Source organism: Neopsephotus bourkii, unplaced genomic scaffold, assembly GCF_033783945.1.
Source record: "Neopsephotus bourkii isolate Nb327-2 ecotype Australia unplaced genomic scaffold, CSIRO-AGI_Nbou_v1 NB_1770, whole genome shotgun sequence".
Classification (NCBI taxonomy): Eukaryota; Metazoa; Chordata; class Aves; order Psittaciformes; family Psittacidae; genus Neopsephotus; species Neopsephotus bourkii.
This window is the reverse complement of record NW_026902244.1, coordinates 906,530-918,004: the sequence shown is the minus strand read 5'-3', so window position 1 is coordinate 918,004 and position 11,475 is coordinate 906,530. Positions and strand designations below refer to the sequence as shown.

At 52.5% G+C, this 11,475-nt stretch overlaps 1 long non-coding RNA gene across 1 annotated transcript; it reads right to left on the bottom strand.

Moving 5' to 3' along the window:
* Positions 1–314: 314 nt before the first annotated feature.
* Positions 315–10,637, bottom strand: LOC133226182 (uncharacterized). Its single transcript, XR_009729438.1, has 2 exons — positions 10,489–10,637; positions 315–4,565 (listed from the first exon to the last, which is right to left on the bottom strand). It is a non-coding gene; the product is annotated as an uncharacterized LOC133226182 (long non-coding RNA).
* Positions 10,638–11,475: the final 838 nt, after the last annotated feature.

Here is an 11,475-nt window from a genome sequence, read left to right as displayed (position 1 = left end):
TTCTCACCTGTCTTCCAGGCTCTTCTATACAAGAAGGCACTTGGTGCTCATACTTAGGCAATTTACCAGATAACTCCGAAGCACACTTGTGAAAGAAAACCAGACCCAACCTTTTCATAATGGCTTTCGGTGATGCTTGCAGCATGCCAAAATGCTTGGGTGGAATTTGCTCATGAGCTTTATAAAATTACCCTCTGGGAGAGAGCAAACGGGAGAATTCAAGCTAGGAAAGCAAATTTACATTACTGAAGTGTTAAAACAAGACAGAGCTGTTATCTCAAACCCATTGAACAAAAGCAGCCAAAGACTCCCAGTACAGGATTTTGCATGGATGAAGGCTCTGCCAGGAAAAGTTTGTAACTTAAAACATCACAGAATGTACCAGAGCCAGCATGAGCCCAGTTGTTGGAGGAAGCACAGTCCCTTGATCCCAGCCCATGCGTGGGGAGGAAGAAGCAGTTGTAAAGAGAGTGACCTGAGACTTCCAGCTATGGAGGTGATCAGCCCGGACATACAGTTGCTCTTGGGTTGAGCCTTGGTTGACAGCACCAACACCAGCTGTGCTCTCAAGCCCCTTTTTGTACCCCTGGTCCTACCTCCTCCTGCGGTTACAAAGCAGGGGCCAGGCCAGCCCAGGGCAGCCAAGGCTGGGTGGCTGGCACCACTAAGGGTACAAACCCACCATGGAGCTGCTTAAAGCTTCTAGGAGGCATCCAGTGAAGACAGGGAGCTGGATGTGGATTTCACTTTCTCACAGCATGATTTACCTTTTAGTGACTGCAGTAGCTGGTGCAGACTTAACCATGGTGGAGCCACCTCTGGGCTTCTTTGAAGGCTCTCCCAGGAGAGGTCATTTGGTGGCTCCTCATCCTGCTGAAGCCAGCAAACATCCCAGCAGGGTTCAGCGGCAGCAGGTGGGCAGCCTGAGACTCTGGACACAGAGTTCAAAGCCCTCCTGCCAGAAACCTTGGGATTTTTTGAGACTTCCTGGAAAGAAGTCTCATTCTCATCCTTCTCCTCCTTTGGTCTATAAGTGGTTGTTGTCATGACATGGTCCTGGTCTACCCCAGACTTCAGTCAGAGATGTTGAGCTCTTTCAGAGCAAAGGCAGCCCCATCTCCTTCTCCTTGATCAAGCAGTAGCTCCCTGAACTCCCACTCCAGTGTGAGTTCTCACCACAACACTGGGGTATCTTTATAGTTTTGGTTATGAAGTTGGTTCATTGGCTGGCTATGCCCAACCATCACAAAAACATCCCAAAACTGTCTGGCTTTGTAATTCCTGGAGTTTAAGTCAAACTGAAACCATTAGATCATCTTTTCTGCATTTTTTGATGCCACACATCACTGCATTTCACGTGAACACTGAGCCCTGTAACTCAGGTCAGACAAAAAGCCCCGGAGCCTTCTCCCTCCCTGGCTGGCACAGGGCACCCAGCTTTCAGACTGGGTGATCTTGTAGCACTGGGGCAAGGCAAGAAATCCTCATGGCTTCATGTACCAACTCCCCACTTACAGGCTGAGCCATTCTTCCCAGCACCTGAATTGAAAACGTGCGCTTGAAAATGAGCTAATTTTGCTTTAAAGGCTGCAAGCCCTGGTGAGTGCACCGCTCCCCTTGCAGACTGTCGCAGTATGCAGTTACCATCACTGTGAGAGAGCTGCAGCTTATTTCAAGGTTGAATTTGTCCAGCTTCTCATCCCCAGGACATTTACATCTCTGGAAATAATCTGGGGACATTGCAGTCTGCTGCAGCGAAGCTGTCGCTTTCCTTGGTCAGATCTTTAGGCAGGAGCTTGGTTTTTACCAGTCTGATGTCACTACATGTCCCCTTCCTTTATATTCTTTGCTTTTTTTTTTTTTTTTTAACATTAGGAGAAACGTAACATTTTATTTTCAAGCTTTTCTTCACAGTTACGAGGGCCAGATCCTTTATTCAACTGGCAAGAGCTGAGAACCTCACGCATTTGCATGACTGCAACCAATGACTTTAAAAACTCTTTTAACTAAATCACTGCCCAGAATTTATCAAAGACTCGCCAGGCTGATGCACATGCGGGCTGCTGACACCCAGCACGGAACATATGAGCCCTAAAGTACCTAAAATTATCTCGTGTTGGCTTTTCAAAATATGTCTCCACCCTCCATTCAGAATGACAACTTTTGGCAACAACAAGAAAACAGAAATGACAGATGGTAACAAAATCTGGTACACAAACATGACAGTAGGCAATATAATGAACATTTCACCCACTCGTTCATTTATGCTAATCATTGCTTTTGAGCAACCTGAATTGTTATGCCAGACAGCAGCGGATCTGAAGCATGGCATCGCGAATCTCAAAGGGCCACCAACCTGAAACCAGGATAAAACCCTCACCAGGCTACTCGTGAATGAAACTGAAGTATCTCTAAACTAGAGCCTGCTCTGACAGCCACTGAAATATCCCTCTGTTCCTGTAAAGCACATCCAGCCCTCCCCTTGCCCGGAAAAGCACCACATCCACAAAACGGAGGCAGTCCAGTTTCCCTGCTACCCAGAGCTGCACCAAACCTCAGATGAACCAGCAAAAATCAGCAGGCAAGGATGGGAATTAGCATCCTTGCAGTGAACACACGTTGTGCTAACGAAACATATTATTTATGGCGACAAAAATTGTCTTTTAAAAATGCTTCCCTCCCGGACCAGGCTCTCCGGGATGGATTCGGTCCCCACAGGAAAATGTTTACTCTTTTATTTGAAGCCCACTTATCTCACGCTGACATTCTCAGCGGAAGGTGCTATGTCACCCACTAAACTCCTTTTATTTCCTATAAAAATGTAAATCAGCCTATTTTTTCCCCCAACAACCTTATGTAATGAGCAGTATCCTTGCTCAATTATTTTGAAGACATGCTTTCAGCCTCTATTTTATGCAGAAATCCAAAAGACTGAAAACATTCCTCCCCTTCCCTGCCATTTCAGTGCTCGCTCCTATGCCTGCTGGTGCAAAGGTCTGTTGGCATTCCTGGGGTAGTTAAGACCTAAAAACATCTCAGAGGGCAACAGCAATGCCATTGTATTCTCCTGAAGGTATAAAATAAGTTTTTCCACCAATAAATTGCCAGCACTTTGAGGAAAAAAATACAATCTTGAGCAATTGCCCTCAGAGCCGGCCAAGATGTGGAATTGTACAAAACTGTACATATATGTAATCATAAACGAGGCTAGTCCTGCTTGATAAAGATTTCCAGACACTGGCCTTTGTAAGACCCAATTTTCATTTGCTTGCAATGCTGTCAAACATTACCTACAGTAGATGAAAAGCTCCCTTCTGGGGCCAGAATCACAGCGAGAGCTCACAAGAAAAAGACAAATTTGAGCCAAAACATTTTAGTTGCTATTGAGGAGGGGAAAAAATCACTATGTGGTCTTGGTAGGTTTCCAGTAACCAGGTCTGTAAGTTCTACACTCAGCCCCAGGAGAAGGGGTTGGAGGTAACATTTGAGTGAGCAGTGCATCTCCCATCATCGTCATGAAGGTTTGTCTGACCTGGGGGAACACAGCTTTCTGTCTTCTTTCCCTTATCATCTCAGGCCCTGGAGGAAGCATCCCAGCCTGTTCAGTTGTTCCTTGTGTGGAAGCTACTCAGTTTCTTTAGTCACCCTTGTTGCCCATATCCACTTCTAGCCCTTCTGCACAAAGAAATACAGCAATTTGAACCTCAACAGCATGGAGCAGTCAAAGCAGAAGTCCACCATGCACAGAGTTGTGCCAGACCAGGGCTTTCTGTTTGCCTCTCTGCTTCAGTCTCAATCACTCCTAACAATAATATCCCCAGCCAGCTCCCAGCCTTGGCAATGGTGCTGCTGGAGAACCATCAACCAGCAGGGCTGGGGCCTTCCAGAGACCCCTATGCCACAGCACCGGGTGCTTTGTGGTGGGTTGGGGTATCCTGCACAGTAGCCAGTGGCTCAGCCCACCCTCAGGGACATCACTGCTCACTTTCAGCAACCCTGTCTTTCAAAGAAGCCTGTTTTGACTCACAATGCTCCTCCTGAGCTGGTTTGTGCCTGTGGCTGGCTCCCGACCCACATCGATGGCAAGAAGACATTGCTCCACCTGACTTTGCCAGATCGGATCCCACCCCAGATCAATGCCCTTTTGGAAGCACTCATCTATTCACCATGCACCATTCAGCATCCCTTTGAGACACTTCTTCCTTCGTTTCCCTTGCTCCTAAAAAGACCAGCCTCCTGCAGAGACCACTGGTGTCTATACAGCCCAGGACACTGATGGACCATCTGATGGCTGTGGACGGTGCTGCAGATCTGAGACAACTCCAGCAGCAGGACAACCTTGGGCTGAAGATGGGGGCTCTGGCTGGAACAAGGCTCACCAGCTCTAGGCAGCAATGCATGGCCCAAGGCTCCCTGTGGCTGTAGTGTGGCTGTGGCCATCCGGAAGCCCAGTGCATACTCCAGCCTCTCCCCATCTCTTACAAACCACATCAGCACAGAAAATCTGGCAGCCAGGACTGTTGTGTCGAATGTGAGGCCCATCCATCCACAGCTACAGGTGACACCTGTTAAAAGATAAGCAAATCCTCCTTTCAGTTTGTTTTTTAGGGTTTTTCCAAGGTGCTGCACAAATACAAAGTCTTCCCATCCCCTGCCATCCCTATTCCCCACCTCTTCTGCCCAGTTCCAGAGTTAGGAAGCCAGAAGTGATGTTGCTCTCCTCACTCCAGGATGTGGTGAGCTGGCTGGCAGGTTGTCTGGAAGTAAGAGATCTGGCCTGAGTCAGCATGAGAAGGTGGGAGCTTCTGCCTCTTGTTTGTTACAGAACAGGGAAGGTACCTGTGTCCTGCTGACAGCACATGCTGCTCCCAAAACCAGGAGCACTGGCTGGGGAGGATGCTGCTCCAAGACCGCGGCTGAAGGTGACTTAACCCCATGTCCTTGCCCATCCAGGGCATGTTCACAGGGAATCCCACAGTCCGTGTTCCCTGGGTGCCCTGGTGCTGCCTGGCCATGGGGCATCCAGTTCTAGCACAGGGCCGGGGTGCCCTTGGTTGCTTTGCTGCAGCCGGGACCCCCAGCAGCCTCTGGCTCTGCCAGGCTGTCCCTGCTTTTCCAGCCGGGGCTTTGGCTGCTCTTGGGACACACTCAAAGTTCACTGTGCTATAAATACCTGGGTGCAGGGCTGCCAGCACGCTCCTGGCTGGGGGGGGGGGGTGCGCTAAAACTAAGCGGGGTTTCATTGCAGTTAACCCTTTCGGTGCATGACTCCCCTCTGTGCTGTTTGGAAAAGAGGGATCCTCTGATTTGAAATGTTTCTCAAGCCAGAAGAGTGCAGCAAACTCCTTCTGTGGGCTGATTCCTGCTGGGAACGGCCCAGGGATTGGTACAGGAAGCGGGGGAGCACAGCAGGGCTGGGGGAGGTTGCAGGGGACTGGTGTTTTGTAGCCAGGCACACGCACAGTTCCTGTGTGACCTCCAGCTCGAGCAGAAGAGCTATAATACATAGAAATGCACTAAATCAGGACTAGATCTGTCCCTGCTTCAGGGACAACTCCCAGATTGCATCCCCAGTGTGCGGGGTCACCCGAGGCAGAGCACAACTAATTACCTAGGTGCAAAGGGGCCTGAGGCTCCCTTGGGAGCCAAACCCATGGGTAGACCCCTGCTATGACACCGGAGCTGTACAAAGCCCTTTTATGGTGCCAAAGTCAATAACCATTTCCCTGCCACACACCTCACTGCGCTGGGCTGAAGGTCGAGCCAGCCTCTGGGAAGAGCCTCTTCCTCCTTTTACTGTGTTCCAGCCACAGGAGATGGAAAGCTTGGAGCTAGCAGCGGAGGATGGACCTGCACGCTGGAGGCAGCAGAGCTGGAGCCACCTGCAGAGCCCTGATGGGCTGTGTGAGACCCCACTGGCTCCTGCTGAGGCTGGACATAGTTCGATGCACATGGCCCAGGGAGAGGACAGGCTGAGGACCCAGCAAGGTCCTTGTCCCCAGAGGTCCCGCAGTGCCCAGGACTGATCCCCACCTGCGGCAGGGCTGCAGCTGCCATGAGCTTGGTGCAGACCTCTCAGGGCTTGTCCTTGTGGTCCCCAGGGCCTCGCGGACTCCTTTCACCCTGGGGATCCTGTGATGAACCATCAACCTCAGGCCTGCACAGGTCCCAGTGTCCAGCTGACCCTGCCACTGGAACAACCTCATTTCAGTCTTGGAAACCTCACCTTCAGGGTAAGGAGGATGCCTTCATCACCTCACTCTCCATCACCTCCCTCTCCTCATCACCACCACAGAGGTAACGCTTCTTTAGTGCTGTCAAATGCCACATCCCTGCCTGGCGTTTGCTCAACCCAGTTTTTGGCTTATTCTGGTAGTTGCTCCTGACACCAACACGGGTCCTGCCTCACCACGAGGCTGCACCCTGAGCCGTGCCCATCCCTTGCACTCCCAGCAGCAGCCGTGCTCCCTGCGTGGGCTCGGGACATCGCTGCCCTAGCGCCGGGCTCCCCTAGAGCCCACGGCCGCTGTGTGCAGCACTGCTGGGCTATGCACTGCGCAGCACCGGGGCGAACGAGCCGAGCGGGTGGCACTAGGGGGAGATAAAGGCCGGGACATGCCGTGCACTGTGCCTTTGCCACTCCTGTTCCCTGTCCCTATGGCCACCCTGTCTCCAGCTGCCTGAAGGAGCAAAGAGCAGAGCTGTAAGTTTCCACGTGTCTCTCCTGGCATCTTCAGTGTTTGGGAAGCACCTTTAACAATGATACTTACATACACCTGCATGCAGCAGGTACAAAAGCAAGAAGCTGCCTTCTGCCACGTGTGGATAGCACAGGGGCACCAAAAAATGCACCCAGGAGGAAGGAAAACAGCACAAGATGTACAGAAAAGGGGCCAGCAGTGAACGAGGGGTCTGGGGAGCTGGCCTGAAAGCAGAGTGTAATGCACACTGCAAGCCTTCAGCTGGAAACCGAGCCCATCACTGCCCTGGCTCCCCATTCCTGATGCCCCTGTGGGCACACTCGGTGTCAGCACAGCAATGCCAGCCACCACAGGGCCCCTTCACCAGCAAATTTGGAACCTCCAGGGCTAAAAACCATTTCAGGGGCATCTCTGGCTGCAGGCACCTCCCTAGTGTCATAGCAGCTCCTCTCCTGCCCCAGATGTTCCCTTCTCCAGGGGCTCCCTGTGATCTCTCACACTGGAGATGGGAGGATTTCAGCAGGAAGCATTTCTGGAGCTCCTGGGAGACAAGGAGCAGAACCAGCAGGACCTGTCCCTGTCAGAGCTGTTGGTGCACAGCCGGATCTCACAGGCACCCATGGGTGCAGCTGTGGGTCCTGTGACATGAATCAGCACCACACACTGGGAAAAGCACAGTGCAACAGCAGCTCCCCGGGCAGGAACAACTTGAGGGGGGCACATTTCACTGGTATTTTCCATGGATTGAAATATAAAGGGTAAATTTTGTCCCCTTTTTCCAGCAGGAAGGATTCAGAGCCTGGCTGGCACAGAGCTATAATCACAGATGCTATTGATAAAGGACTGTACATTGCCCATGATGCCAAAACCACACGGAGCCCTTGGCGCCTGTGCTCACCAGGCACACCATAGAATCACAGAACACCAGGCTGGGAGGGACTTCAAGGATCTTCTGGTCCAACCTTTCTAGGTGAAGCCTAGAAAGAAAACCTAGAAAGCCTGGAAAACCTAGATTAGCTGCCCCAGTGCCCTGTCCAGCTGAACCTTTAAAGTGTCCAATGTCAGCGAGTGCACCACTTTCCTGGAGAGACTATTCCAATGGCTGGGTGTTCCCATTGGGAAAAAAGTTCCTCTTGTGTCCAGTCAGAATCTCCCCAGAAGTAACTTTGTGCCCATCACTCCTCATCTTTTCCATGTGACTCCTTGTAAAAAGGGAGCCTTCATCTTGTTTCTGGCCACCCTTAAACACTGGAACAAGCTCAAGTCCCTGAGCTCCCCCCAGCACACCTGCAGAGCACTCACCTCCAAACCCATCAACCCACCCCAAACCCATATTTTCTCTCCCCAGAGCTTGTCTGTTCAAAGATTTTGGGCTCATGGCCTTCCCAAATCTCAGTCCCAGGGGGAGCTGGACATGGCTGGGGTCTCTGCAGAGCAAAGCCCACTCACAGCTCTCACTGAACCCATCCTTCTCCCTGCCAGCACAGGGCTTTCTACCTCCTCCACCACCCTCTGCAGGGGCTCTTCAGCTGTGAATGGTCCCACTGCCCATGGTCCTGCTGTGGCACCAAGTGGCATTGCTCACTCTACAGCCCAGCTCTGGTTTCCCAGTGCTTAGGGCTCTAGCTAGAAAGTTTTCAACATCCTCTCTCTTAAACTTCATGTCTGTCCCTGCTGCGGTGGCCGGTAACTGGATAGGGACCTTGGAGCAGGGAGGGTGGGTGCAGAGAGGGAGGAAGGCAGAGGAGTGCCCAGGCCGGGCGTTATCTGAGCCCCTACAGGAACAAGGTGTCTTTGCCATGGTGTGAGCTGGCGAGAGCGAGGGAGGGGAAGGAGATCCTCCATCATCACTTTGCTATGCCTCGCACTGCCCGTTCCCCGCTCACTGGGCTCATGGACTCACCGCTGCGGTGGCAGGGTGCAATCCAGGGCTGTGCTGGGTCCTTGACCCCTCCCAGGCCTGGAAAAATGCACATCTTGCTTTGGCTTCATTCCAGATGTGCTCCAAAAGCAGCGATTTGGTGTATAGCAACAGCACGGCTTCTTCTGGGACGGGAGGCAAGTGAGGCACACCAAGCAGCACCCTGACAGGTTACCCCATGTGCTGAGGGCCTCCTGACAATGCTGTCATCCAAAAGAGCAAAAGGTTTGTGCTCAGCCCCTGCTACAGCCCATAAGAACCTTGAGGGGCTCGGGGGCAAGGCTGGGATTTGCAGTCTCTTCCCCACCAGAGCTGTGGATTTGCAGAACAGCCCGGAAGTAAAGGCTCATTTCTGATGGTATTTTTGAATGACAAAAGCATTCCCTGTGATTTCTGCCCATGGCAGCGCAGCCTCCCCATTGTGAAGTGCATCGTGTGCCTCTAGGGATGCAAGGGCAGGATGCTGGGCTGCAAATGGGCAGGGTTTAGGGTTTAGGGCCCGCACAGGAGAAGAGCCATCCATCTAGGAAGGCTCAGGTGCTTCATGTTCCCCAGACCAGGCTGGAACACAGAGCAGTGAGACAGGCAGCTAGACCCAGAGGCTCAGCCTGGAGAAGATTCCCGTGGGCTCTTGAGTGCTTCAGCTTTGCTCCGTGCACCAGCAGAACCTGGATTCAGGCAGCAGAGCTCAGGAGGGTGCTTGTGATTTGTCCCCATGTGCTCCCTCTTGCTGCAGTTTACAGGTGCTGCCACCCTGGCATCTTTGAAACAGGCAAACCATGACCAGCTCCCCACCGGAACCACACGCAACAGCCAGGCACCCCCGCACATCCCGGTCCAGGGGCCAGAGGTTGCTGTGTGTAATTGGGCATCATCACGAGTGCCAGGCTGGGGCCTGTGCAGGGCACCCATGGGTGCTCCGCTGGACCCCACAGCTCTCCAACAGCCACTGGGTGCCAGAGAGGAAGGAGCCTGACCCAAGTGGTGAACCTGACAGCAGACCCATCCTCTGCACATCATCCAGCATAAACCCTCTCATCTGGGGGCACTCAGGCAGGGGACAGGCTCTCCAGTGCAGTGCCACAGTCGGGGTCCTGGCTCCAGCTCTGCTTCTCAGAGCCAGCCTCTCGGGAGCTGCTGTCCCCGAGCCTCTCGCCAGCGTTTCTCCCCTTTTGACACATCAGGAGTTTCCACAGTGTTTGCTTTCAGCAGATCATTCCCAGCATCGCGTCACCTCCCCACGTGTTTTACTGGTTTTCTTCAGCCTCCCAGCTTGGACACAGCCTTTGGAAAATGGCATTTCACCTCCAATATGTGCCCCTGGCATTAAAGCCCAGTCCCTCTGCTTTCCGCAAAGGCTCTTTGTGCCAAACCCAATGTGGCCGCTTGTCGTAAAGCATTGGGTACAAAGCATATGCAGGACAGATGGATATGAGGTTTATAAGATAATTAAGCATGTTAATGAAGTTCATTTGCATCCAGCTCTTAAATTCCCATAAACTCTGCAAAGCTGTGAAATGGGAACTGCCGCTCCACACTGCAAAGCAATAGAATTCAGTTACCAAAAGCAAAACACCAATGGACAAGTGGGGACAAAACTGGCTGTGGTCCCGGCCGAGCAGAGCCCAAGCAGGTCCCTACTCCCACCGCACAGTGCCACCAATGGGCGCTCCCCTCTGATGGATAAAAACTGTTTACGGGCTTTGGCTGCACTGAAACATTCGGAAAGCTGGAGGGAAATCATTACTGCAAAGAAAGGTTTGACCCAGAGATGGAGGAAAAGCTCCATGGTGCAAAAACAAAAGCTGGTCAACGATGCAGGGAGCCAGGCTGCAGGTCCCTCACTGACCCAGCCACTGGCTGCACCTGAAGCAGGTCCATGGTCAGCAACATCTCCCAGGGCCTTTGGTGAAGCCTCAGTAATGGTGCAGCAGAGCACCCATGAGCAGGGACGGTGTCTGGCTCAGGCTGGGCTACACGGCTGAGACCCAGAGGGAGCTGGAGCAGCCTCAGAACAACAGTAATGTGGGGGGACCTGGGGAGGAGCCAACGCAGATCTGCAAAGGAAAATGGGCAGACTGGTTTTATTTGAAATGCTTTGATAAGATTTATTAAAAAATATCCCTTGGCAGTTGACAATCACCAGGATCTACAACAGGAACCCGGCTGGGTAACATCGGAACAAGTTTTGCCTACAACCAAAGGCGAACACCCAGGAACACTCGACCATGGCTTACACACACCTATGGGCATTGAAAATGGGGGTTGGCATGAAGGAACACAGTGTAGTCACTTGCTGCAGAGAAAACTGCACCACACACGTGTCACACATGTGCTCCGGTACTTACCATGGTGGTGGAAAACCCCAAACCTATTTAAAATATGGGGAAAACAATAAACTGGCACCCTCAGAGAAACCGGACTCCATGGCTCCATGATTCCAGGAGGACAAAGCTCTTGGTCTGCTGCAGCTGCGGGGAAACAAGGGAAGGGGAAGCTTGGGCACCTGCACAGGAGCATCCTGCTGCGCAGCCCCATCACCAGCACGCATGATGAGAAGGGCTGGAGCTTCAGGAGGTGGCAGCAGCCACTTCCAGCAGCAGGTCACTGGTCTCAGTGGGCCGAGGGAGCAAAGTGCTGGGCGCAGATCCTGAGGGAGCCACAAACTCCGGGTCAAATCGTGACTTTGAAGGGCTCAGGGCTTCACTAGGTGATTTCTCCCCTGCCTCAGTGAAGGCCAATTAACACACAGTGGGATGCTGAAGAGAGACCCCGAGGGAGGCAGGGGTGTGTGGGAGGCAGACAGACTGTGCTGAGCTGCCCACAGCAGCCCAACACCTTCAGCTCTTCCGC